We start from the raw sequence: 13,031 nt of genomic DNA on the forward strand, positions 1-13,031 counted from the left end.
ATCTCCTTTCATTCATTTCTATCTTCATTTTCATTTTCTGAATGTTGATGAAACTGGTTTGTTGCTAATAAACTGACTCAGCTTGTAAAGCTCTATATACATCCAAAAGATAATGTGCACAACTCAGATTATAATTTAATGGAATGCATTATCCCAATGATTCACGATTGTCATTGTTATGGATATTTAAAAGGTCTTGAAAGCGTTACAATTGTTGGATTATTGAGCGCTTAATACTTTTTCTGGCTGGTGACATCTTAAATTCAAATTTAGCTTGTATGACTCTTTAAATGGAACATGTGTCCTTAAAGTGAATTTATAAGTTTTGCACCTTAACCAATTCTGAATGATTAATCATTCAGTTATGGACTTGGAGAAACAATGCCGACTGCTAATTGTCAAATTGTAGTATGTCACCTGTGAGATTTCCCGTTGAAGTTTGTTTAGCTTGAAAGTGTTTCATGCACCTTAATCTAAATGAAACTTATGTTACGTATAAGTGTACCTTCTTATGTGGTTTTTTGATGGGTCCCCTTGACCTGTAGTTGAATTTATCCTCCTTAATCTTCGCTGCCACAAAGATATCTTTTTCTTTTGATTGATGTGTCCCAAATGAGAGGGAATGCTCCTCTATATATACAATTTAGTGGAGTTGAGGGGATGTGACTTTTGATCTTCTTAAGCCGACATATAGTTGAGGCCGACCTAAATAATTTACATGAGAGAAACATAAATTCGAAATTCCACTTCTACTTATCCAAATTTGATGATATTTAGATCGATTTTGGTCCTCTCAAAAAGAGGAATTCAATGCCACAATTATCTAGCCCCAAAGGCGCTGTTCAAAGTGGAATTTGGCCCTAGTTTCCATTTTTAACAAAAATAACCATCAATACTTTTTTATAGCATTTTAGGCTGAATTCACAATAGTATGCTAAAAAGTGTCATTTCAATGTCTAGAAATTAGGATATATTAATGTGAGATATACACTCTACATTTTTGGGTTATCTCTTTTTCAAATCTGAGCTTTTTTAGGCTATATGTTAATTGTTTGAACTTTAAACCTTGAAGAAATTTTTGAATGGACTTCGTAAATACTCGAATGAATGGACTTCGTAAGGCAGTGGTACCATAAACTGTGTTAATTCAAAGATTTGACTTCCATATTTTCACAAAATACAATGATCTCAATAAATACTTATATGTATAGATACTTATGTTTAGGATTATATATGTATTGGAGCAGTTCTTTTATGTTTTACTATAATCCTGATGTTGACAAGTTTTAATTGACTCTTTTCATCAATTGCTCATAGAATATGCAAAAGGAAATGATTGTCAAAATGTGGCAAAAATTACATTTCTCCTGATTTCTTTTTTTATTGTTCATGACAAGATAATCATGTTGCAGGAATGAGTTATCCTACAATCTGTTTCAATTTGTTGATTTTTTTTCCTCCCATTTTTTTACAAGGATGTAGATTTCATTTCATGTTGATGGTTTTTGCACGAATCTTATCTAGCCCCAAATGATGGTAATGAAGTGGATCTCGAGAAGTAGTCATGGACACAGACTCTATCAGTGGTTAATGTTACAATACCACTTCCACCTGGTATCAGAAACAGTTTAATGTTCTGTGACATAAATAAGAGTCATTTAACGACATGGTTGAAAGGGCAACCTCATGTCTTAATTGTAAGTCATTTATTTGCGTTTCTTAGTTGTAAGTCATCTGTTTGATTTTGAGCTTCATCAGATCAATTATTTCACTAATCCAATATGCATGGCTTGTATTTCTCACCCAATGTTAGTTACTTGACATGGTTGATATAACATTCAATTCTAGGCCACTTTTATTTTAAGTCGGAGATTTTATTGATTAAAATGATGTTCGTATTTTAATTGATTTAAAAAAGTTTTGTAAATTCCACGAGGACGTTATTTTTTAGGGTGAGCTCTTTGCACCAGTAAGGTCAGATGAGTCATAGAACATAGGTATACAACTAGTGCATCTTTGGCCTTTGTTGTGTACTTGTTATTCTTTATATCACTGATGGATGGTTATTGATTGATGTAAAATAGAGGATGGGAAGGTTCCTGCCAATTCTCTTGACAAAACAAAATCAAATGGAGTGGTAGAATTGTGTTTTAAAGGGTGAGCCAAAAATATGTACTTGAAAGGTAGAACTTGAGAATAGAAAGCTATGTGATATGGATCTAGAGTCACAACAAACACTGGAAAAAAATGATGGTATTGACGAGTCTTCCCTGCAAATAAGCTCTAATTGTTAGACCACTGCCCAAATTTCAGTTATCTGCAATGGAAATAGTGACTCTAGATTTATTTGTATGAATAACGACTTTGGCCATTGTCCTGTTCGTTTCCTATGAAATATTTTTGATTTTCAAACTCCAACTAGTTTGTTGTTAAACTAATTAAAGTTTTGATGACAAACATATAGTTTTCAACGCTCTTTTCTAAATCAATTTTCTTGAGAAAATGTCTTTTTACTTTAGGTGCTGTAGATTGCTACTGTGTGACATATGCTACTATATAATTGCCTAGATAAATAGAGAGAAGTGTTCTACAACGTAGTCTTTTTTAAATCTAAACAAAGTTTATTAATTAAAAACATCTTTTAGACATCTTAGCTAAGTTATGATTATATTTCTGTAGGGGATTTTGTGTACATTAATATTGTGTTCTCTTTGGTTTCTGTCAGGTAACAATGGTTAATAAGGAATGTGTTCTTGAGCAACAGGCACACATCTTAATCTACTATTGACATGGATCTCCATGGTTTTTAGACATGGCGACAAAAATGCAGATGTAAGTGGGATCTCCAAAGTCCGTGTTGGATGAATTAATACTAGTAATGATTTTGATTCCTTGTTAGATAAAGAATGTCACAAGTCAAATTCAAATAAACAACAGTAGCTTAAGAATGATGGTGAAGCTATTGCTTTTTGTCCACATCAAATTTTTTTATTTGTTGGTTGTTGTTGTGTTTTGAGTGCGGACTTGTGAAATTTTAAATTGCATGTTAGTTTATGTGAAGGGGGATATATATATATATATATATATATATATATATATATATATATATATATCCTATGCCGTTCATGGTTTCTGGAGATCCATGTTACATTTGCACAGAAGTTTAGATATCATTCAAATATCTAAACACCCAACAACAACAACATTGAAATTTTTATTTCACTCAACCTATAACATATTGCATCTGTCTTCATCAATGCTCTTCTTCCATATGCTATCCACTTATGACATTTCTTTTGCAATATTTGGTGCATTTGCTAGTTGTAGGTCACTTATAGGTTATAAATGTCTTCAAAGTTTCACTTCTAATTGAGTATTCAACTTAACATATTGATTTTCTTATATGTAATTATTTTTTCCTCCACCCACATTTCATAAGTTCCATAACCATTAAGTAGGGACTTGCAGCTTCGATGTTGCTTTGCTTGTTTAGTAAAATATTTTCAAGACTTTAATTTATTGAAAGTTGTTGAATTTACAATTTATGAAGTTTCAAGGTCTAATTATTTAAAGGGTGCTAGCTCAATGGAAGAGAATCTGCTTTACAAGCAGTTGGTTGGTGGTTCGATTCCACCGTGCCCTGATATCCATATGGAATGATGACAATTAGTTTTTGGTGACGATGGCTCTTTTTCCCATCACCAATGAGCTTATGGTGACATTTTTCGACCCTCACCAAAATATGAAATGGTGACAGTCAATGAACGGCACCATATATATGTATCAATAGTGATGACCATGAAAGGTCCATAACCATAAATCGTTGTTGTTGATATGAAATGGTGACGGTCATTGTCCGTCATTATAGTCATTATTCATGATGGACCTTGAATGTCACCACAACACCTATACTTTTGACAATGCAACGTTTGGTGACGGTTAATGAACATCACCATATATATGCACCAATAGTGATGGTCATGAATATCCATCACAATAAATCGTTGTAGTTCATATAAAATGGTGACGGTCATTATCCGTCATTATAATCAATATTCGTGACGGACCTTGAATGTCACCATAACACCTATACTTTAGGCGACGCCACCTTTGGTGACTGAGGCTATGGTCCGTCACCATTGCTCATATGAAACGGTGACGGTCACTATCCGTCATTATAAATCATTAGTGGTGATGAACTTTGAATGTCACCAAAACACCTATACTTTTGGCGACGCCACCTTTGGTGACGTTCCGTTTTTGGTGACTGAGGCTATGGTCTGTCACCATTTCTCATATGAAACGATGATGGTCGCTATCTGTCATTATAAATCATTATTGGTGACGGATTTTGAATGTCACCAAAACACCTATATTTTTGGCGACACCACTTTTGGTGATGTTCAGTTTTTGGTGACGAACACTCTTTTGACCATCACCAATGAGCTTATGGTGACATTTTTTGCCCCTCACCAATGTCTTTTTTTCTTGTAGTGTGGTAAGGAGTGTGGTAGCAGCCCTGCTCTATTCATATACTCATTCCTCTTTTGTTTCGCAATAGTGCTTGCTCAGGCTAGTCTGCTGATCCCGATGGGCATTCCTCTTATGTTTTCAGCATTAACAAGGGTTCCTATAGATCTTGATAGGCATACTTCTATTGTTTTTCCAGAAGTCCCTGCAAATCCTTGTAAGATTTCTTCTTTTTGTTTACCTAATTGATTATTATTTTGTCCTGGCTCAGTCTCAGGGCTCAAACATAGCTTCAAACTTATTAACCACCCAAATTCTCACTGCAATTCCTCATCACCATAGGCATTATTCTTTTATCAGCCTTCCTCTTTCTGTTTTTGCAGTTATAACTGCTGATACTGATGAGCATTCATCTTAGACCTTGTAAGCATTTTTTTTAGTCATGTAATTATTTATGGTGTTCTACCACTTGAGTAGATAACAGTTAGTCAGGTGGTTAGGGGTGCCCAGGAGCTGTGTGATTTGATGATACTTTGTGCAAAGACATTGTTTCTCATTATTCATAGTAATAAGCGGTCCTGTGTGGGACTCCATAACAATAAACAATGTGCTGCCAAGTCCTAACCTTTTCTAATTCAAAATAAATAAATAAAATCTTAAAAACCCAGCAAGAGCTTCATGAAAATGTATAGATTAGGAATAGGCTTTTTTATTAATTCTTGTTGCATTAATCTGCATTGCGTTATCTGATACAAACTAGGCCTTTTCTAAAATTCAAAATGTCTGCTTTAAACCAGAGATCATGATTGTTCTTAAGTACTGCTATTATTTCTGTCTGCTATTGAAAAATCCCTAAATTCCACACCATTATCTCTGGGCTAAAAGCTTCTCACTGTCTCTAATTGCAGATACAGTTAACTAACTACAATTTATGTCTGACACTGAAATCCCTAAATTATACTCCATTATCTCTGGACTAAAAGCTTCTCAATGCCTCTGATTGCAGATACCGTTACCTGTTCGAATTCTGGATGTTCGGTCGAATCTTACGAAGGATCTGATGGAAGATGATAGCAAGGTTATCGCTGGAAGCTCATCATTAACTCACTACAAAAGTGTTGCCACAGATCTCGCAAAGCGCTTTAATCGATCTTCAAAGAAAACCAAATTTGTGATGCTTTATGTCCAAAATTGGTTAATATTGTATATATCTGGATCCTTTTTGTCACCAATATGCCTTCGTCAGACATCTCCATGTCGTTGAAAGCAACTTTTTCTGATCACTAGTGAGCTTCATTTTTGGTTTTGTACTCCTAAGGCCCTGAAGGTGAAGGTCAGCTTTTGCTTGTTTGTGACTGATGATAAGCTGCAAATTGTAAATTATTAGGTCCTTGCATTTTCTTCAATTCAAAAGCAGCACACATGGGCCTTACTAAATGTCAGCTATCACAAGGGCTCGCATTAAGGGTAGTATCCTCTCACTATTTAGGTGGGAATGTGATACAGTTAGGCTACATTTCAACTGGAAAAATATGTTTTATCTTAGAAATCTCAATCAACTTTGTGTTGATTTATGTATGCGATACAGTTATGTTGAATTTCAACCTGAAGAATATGTTTTATCAATAGAATTCTCAATCCACTGTGTTGAATTTTGTGAATCATACAGTAATGCTACATTTCAATAGTATGAGAGTCTTTGTTATCATAGAATGTTCAATCAACTGGTAATTGATTTTAAATATGTATGTTCTATGTCATATTCTTACTAAATCCTACTTAAACATAACAACAAAAGTTACAAATTATGATGCGAAAATCAAATCAATTCAAACCAAACATGTAAGAAACTAGCCATCTTTTTAATCTTTACATAACAACAAAAGTTACAAATTATGATGCGAAAATCAAATCAATTCAAACCAAACAAGTAAGAAATTAACCATCTTTTTAATTTTTTTTATTCTATAAAAATGTTTTAATTTTTTTAGCCGAAAAGTTCATTCTACAGCTCGATGTGAAAAGTTTATTCTACAACCCTAGAATGCACGTGAAGAAATTAGATTCCTCTTGGCTTATGTTAGATCCTGATTTAACATGGATCCTCTCAGCTCATGTTAGATCCTTATTTAGGATGGATCTATGCTGATTCTTTTTATTGAGCTGAGATGGATTTATGTTGGTTCTTTTTATTGAGCAGAGATGGATATATGCTGGTTTTTTATTGAGGAGAGGTTCATTCTATAGCCCAGTATGATGTGTAACGTTGTATGTCGACTTATAAAAAAAATTTAATGTGAAGAAATTGGATTCCTCTGGGCTCATGTTAGATCCGTATTTAAGATGGATCTATGCTTCTTCTATAAAAATGCTGAATAAACCAGACTCATATTAGTTCTATGTGCTAGAACTTTGTCAAGTCTCTGTTTATGTTTTTTTACCATAGACACATGCTTCACAGAAGAAGTTGTTTGAAGTAAAAACAAGTAAACCAATAGAATCCACTCAACTTTTGAGACCTCATAAGTCATAACCCAAATTTCCAATACATTAATGACATATCTTTAGTTTACGAGATATCTGAGATTCATTTGCAGAATCAGAGTTTTACACAAACTTTCCATGGGTTTTTTTATAGATCTTTTATTGAAAGGATATCATTATTCTTATTTTTCACAAGACATTTGCCATCTTTGAATTGTATAACATGGTGATTTGCAATTGCAATTTGTTCTATGGAAAACAAATTCCTACCCAACCCTGGTACACGAAGAACTAGACCAGTCGATCATTATATGATCTCTATTGTTTACTCTATCATTTTTATGGTTTGTTGTGGTCATATGGATGATGATCTTCTCAACTTATGATGTGTTATATTGTTTTCTAAATGCTTGATTTTATAATTGACTATGGTCTGTAATATGTATAGTTGAGTATATGTAGTTTATGGTTTAGTATGATCTATATTGGTGACGAAGCCGTTGGATAATTTTTCAATATCCTTTACCCTAATTAATATACTCTCTCTTTTATGTGTGTGTACTTATCTTTTTTTTATTATTAATCTAAAGAAAAAAATTGTAATTTATATTCAGGAGGAAAAAAGTTTACATTCTGACTTGGGTACATCCCTCAGTATAACCCACTCTCTATTAGCAGCTACAAAGGGAAACCATTAAAATGGTTTAGATGCTTGAAAAGACCACAAAATATATTCAGAAACTAAGCCCCAAGTATCCACAGATCTGTCCATATGGTGTGTTATCACTTAGAACTAAAATTGATACATGTAACTTTTTATCCTAGCCCGATGACAAAGGTCAGTGCTAGTTTAATTTTGTTTTAATTTTTTCCCTTAGAATCTGGAGTTTTGAAGAGTTTTTGAGTCAAGTTATTCTCAGCTCCCATTGGTTCCCCTCCATCTACCATTGTTCTATAGCCACCTGTTATCTTATGTCAGTCACCGTGCCTTTTTGCAATTTCGCAGCGCATCATGATTAGGCAGTTTCGCAGCGCATCATTAAAATTTAAAACTAACAGCGCTGCGAAATCATGGATTCGTACATTTCGCAGCGAGTCTTTCCCGAAATATCAAGTCCGTTAGGTGAGTCATAGGCCATGTCTTCTCATGTCAGCTCATGTACCTCTCTTATCACATTTTACCACTCATTGCCACTATCACCACCACTAGATCTGTTGATACGCACGAATTATCATTCCCAAGAAAGACAACCGTGCATAAATCTTAATGATGGCCGTAAGTCTTGCAAGAATGAAAAATCTGCAAGATTACATCTTGAAATATTTTAAACGGAAAAATTTAAAACTCAAGCGAGGCTGATAATCAAGCGAGGCTGAATTCAAATAGAAGCTAAAACACAATTCCAACCGGAGCTAGTAGTTATTGTTTGCGAAGATTTGGAAGAATCAATGGAGAAAAAGGAGCACAGATCCGGAAAATGTCTAAGGACTGAGCCTGAAGGCCTGGATATAACGCTGAGAAATGAAGAGGTGAAGAAAGCATTTAAAAAGGCCGGGTGCTGGAAGTTTTGCAAAAAGTTACAAGGAGGACACGCACAGGTAACTAAAGAATTTGCACTTAACTTCACAGGCTTGAATTCAAAAGTAGCCATGTTAGAATTGCAGGTTTCGCCAGAAGTGATATCTACTGTGACAGAGATCCCACGAGGACAAGAGGAATGGTTTAAAAACTTCAAATTTGACATGAATCCTTGTAAGGAGTTTTTGAAGGATGAATTTGTAAATGAAGATTTAAGTAAGGCAGTGCCCAGGAATTATGTCAAAGAATATTATGCTCACTTACTCACCTGCATATAGAAATATCTGACTTGTGAAGGAAGGTATAACAAGGTTTACTCTTACCATTTTAAACTCCTTTTGCATTTCACCGGGAAGGTCTTCATAGACTTACCTTTTTATCTGTTCCATAGTTTGAGTAAGATGTGTGATAAGGTACAACTGAGGAAAGAGGATTGTGAAACCTCTTTGTTTAATCATGGTTTGATCAAACTACTGGTTTTAGATGGACTCCAAAAGATAGACAGAGATTGGAATTCATTCATTTTTATGGCTGGCTTCAAAAGCCAGACTGGCCTCACTCCTCCACCTGCTAGAGATTTTACAATAGCTGAGCTCCAAACAGAAGCAATAGCTAAAAGAGCTCCAAAGTCACAGGTAAGAAAACAAGTGAAGCCACTCGTCATCCAAGATCAACCTCAGCAATCAACTAAGGAAAAAGCTCATGGTAAAAAGACTGTACCTGAAACAAGCACATCTGAAGTAGTCTCAAGGATAAGAACAAGAAGCCAGATGAATAAGGAAAAAGGTAAAGCTATAGCAGTCGAAGAAAGTCCAGTGTCCAAGGCAAGTTTAAATGACTTATTACAGGCTATTGAATTTGAGCAGTCTCTACCAGTTCAAATCGAGTTAATACAGTCAGAACAAGAAAGCACCAAGAAATCCAAGGCCTCAAAAAGGCTTAAATTTGATGAGCCAGCTGAAGAGTTCATTTTTAAACCTAGAAGACCTATGACAAGGAGATTCCAGCAAGTACAGGAAGTACTGCCAAGAACAGAGGAAACAGGGGAAGAGACACAGAAAAACGCAGGCAAAACGGTTATTACACCTAAAGAAAATAATATAGCAGTCCTGAAGAGCCAATTAGAATCAGCTAAGTATGAGATTGCCAAATTGAAGAAAGCCGTTAGAAGACATGCAGTCATACATGCAAAGTATTATAAAACTCTATGGGAAGGGAATGCAACTGTAGAAGCCCAGCTGAATTCAGTGGTTGATGGCCATTCACAATTTCACACCTGGACAGTACCAGCAATCAAAGAAGCCAAGTACATCAGAAGGATCAATATGCAACTGAGAGCTGGGAATAAGGCTATGAAGAAACAAATTGAAGATCTGAAGGCACAACTAAGCCAGCTTAAAAGACCTGCTAAATGAGTTTTCATTTCAAGTAAGATTTTGTTTCAAAATTTTGACAAGTTTGCTTGATCTTATCTTTCTGAAGAAATATAAATTCCTATTTGACCTGTGGAAAGTCTAAAGAAGTTTTTGGAAATCAAGCACTCAGCTAATAAAGGTCTCAGGTTAAAAACAAGCTGTTTTAAATAACTCAGCAGTTTCGTAGCGCGCTACGAAACTGCTGAAAGTGATGATTTCAACGTAAATCAAGCAATTTTGAATTATAAGCGGGAATTTTGAAAGGGAAACGTCTAAAAGGCATACAAGGCATCATCTGAAGCTATCAACAGTCAACCAGGTCAAGACAGGTGGAGAAAATATATGTTCAAATCCAACTTTAAAATTTGTCGTAAAGTGAACACATTTACCACAGTTCAGGATATATCAAACAGTTTACAAGAAACTTTTGCCTGCACACATGTACATGGGAAAAAGCTTACAACGCATCAAGGACGTGGTAGTCTGCTCCATTTTGGGTAATTAAATGATAAAGGACATGCTTATTTGCATTCAAATATTTTGGGGAAAGCTAAAGACCAGTAAACAGGGGTAGTTTCCTATCTTTCAGGGCATTGGAAAACATGTGTCATTGAAGACAACCATGGAGCCTTGAAGATCATCACAACTAAACTAGAAGGGAACCAGATGTCAAAGAACGAGGAATCGTCTTAATTAAAGCCATCATGCATGTAATATGGAGTTAGAGTCATAGTTGATTTAGATCTCTAAAAAAACTCCAGTCAACACTTTGTTGTATTTATTAGTTAGTTAAAGGGTTAATAGGTGTCATTAGAAGTAGTTTTCGAATTCCCCTCATGCTGGAGGAGGAATCTCGATCAGTTAGAATAAGAGCTCTATATATAGCTGAAATAGAAATGTAATCAGGGTTGAAAAACTTTATAACAAAGCTTGTATTTGGCTTATGTAAGACTCATTTTCAGTAATATAATTTTGACTTTACTTCTCAGGATTCATGAAGGATTTCTTATGTTCAGAATATGTGATGTTGTCCTTTTCTTAATTCTTACAGTGGTATAGATGTATAATCACTCAGAATTCACTGAATGTGCTATGATTTCCTGTATACATTTATAAACTGTGTGGTCCCATATGATTTGATGTTCTGAATGTCTAAATGTTGAATGCCCTGACTTCCTTGTAAGGTTAAGTTCACTGTTATATTGAGGTGTTGTTGACTCCATAAGCCCAATGGATAGTTGTTTAATGTGTTTCCAGCATTCATATTTTTCACAGTTGTTCTATAAGAGTTAGCCATCTTATCTTTAATCAAATCATTAATCCATCAAGAGAGAGCCCTCTCAGGTTGAGGAGGCTAGGCCTCAGCCTAAAGTAGGTTTGAAATAGTTACTTAGAGTCAACCTGACCAGCAGCCTATCAGGGTTTGATTTTGAGATAACATGGTGTATACATAACAATCTCAAATCAAATTCAGAGGCGAGCTAAAACTGAGCTTCAAAAGTTCAAAAATAGAACTGAAGAACTTCCTAGAAATGCATAAAGTCTATTCTGGATAGTCCACGTAGCGCTGCAAGATAAACTAGTCAGATATGGCTTTAATGCAAGGAGGCTGTGCAGCTTCTCCTTCTGATTCAGACATTTCCCAAACACCATCATTCTGGTCCAAAGCTTTCCTTGGTAAGTCTTCTGCTTCTGTTTTCAACTCCCTATAGATGTGAGCAACAATGCAGACCATGAAAGTGCTGACCAGAAGTTTAGCCTGCTGACAGTGGGGTCTAAGAACTAGATCGCATATTACCAAAATGCCTAGAAATGCCATTTGTAACCAGTTTTGAATTAGACCCTGCAAACTAATAATATTTCTTTCCAAGAATCACTAAAGCAAATTACACCTCCAGCTCCACTAGATGCATGATTACCCTGGTATGTCCTTTGAAAACAACCCATGGATAAGCTTTGTCCACTTCCAGTACCAAGCTTCCTAGGAACTTTAACCAAAGGAGTACGCTTGATGCCATCATAAACATACATGATTTGGTGATTTACCTAAGAAGGGGGAGCTTCCTGACCTTGAAATAGAAAATGTTCCTGGCAATTGAAATGGCCCAGGAGACAAACAGGGGAACCATTTTAAACTTCTTCAAAGCTTTGTTAGTGAACCAGTTCATACAGTTGATTAAAATATTTTCCCGCCACAGTATCTCCACACCTCCTTATATATGCACAGTGTATGAGTAGGAGATAAATAGTTTCTCTATTACACTTGCAAAGTGAAAAGAGGCTAGGACCTTGCCATGCTCATTTCTGAAGTACCTCCCAGAAACACTTTGTTGGCTAAAGCAAGCCACATGTAAACATGTGTTTTCATCTGACCTTCCAAATGGGCTTTCACCACTAAACATTTTTCACCAATTTCATCACCAAACGTTTCTCTATAACCTGGTCTGGCAGTGAAATAATTTGTAGCAATATTTTTAGACCATTTAAAGGAATCATGTCTATCCCCCAGTCTAACAAAGGATAAAATCAGTTGGTGAGTGTATAGCTTCCATGAAACTGCATCTGGTCCCACCAAATTTACATGCTCAGTTTTCTTCCAGCCTTTCTCCAAAATATTAGTGGTTAATAGCTCTGCATTATCAGTAGTGAAGAGTAAAGGTTTGCTCTTGAAGTATATTTTGAACCATCTGTTGTCGAGTTTGATGTTTTCCACATCCCACCCAAGGGTCTGTTCACAATCTAACTCTTTTGCCATCCCCTCTTCTCTAGTCCAGCTAATTTACCCACCAAGGGAAATGATAAAAGTTAAAACAAGTGCTTTCAAAACCGGAGAAACATTAGAAATATACCTTACTGGTAATCTCGTTCATTCCAGATCCAGATATTTATGTTGTATAACAGCCTACCACATCCACCCCTCAGAAATAAGCCTCTGCTAAGTTTTCACTGCTAGTGCCATGCCAATTGCTTGTTATCTTACAAACCCCACCCACCAGCACCCTTGGGTTTACCTGTTCTTTTCCACTATACTAAAGCAATGCTATCTCTTTCCTTTTTAGCTCTCCATGAGAAATGGAAGCAGG

At 35.5% G+C, this 13,031-nt stretch overlaps 1 pseudogene; it reads right to left on the reverse strand.

The window, feature by feature from the left end:
• Positions 1-12,703, reverse strand: part of LOC149142101 (uncharacterized) — a 40,441-nt pseudogene extending 27,738 nt beyond the window's left edge.
• Between the last annotated feature and the right edge of the window lie 328 nt (positions 12,704-13,031).

The sequence above is a fragment of the Pinus tabuliformis genome, chromosome X, assembly GCF_031772625.1.
Source record: "Pinus tabuliformis cultivar Carrire ecotype Pingquan chromosome X, CPIR1, whole genome shotgun sequence".
Classification (NCBI taxonomy): Eukaryota; Viridiplantae; Streptophyta; class Pinopsida; order Pinales; family Pinaceae; genus Pinus; species Pinus tabuliformis.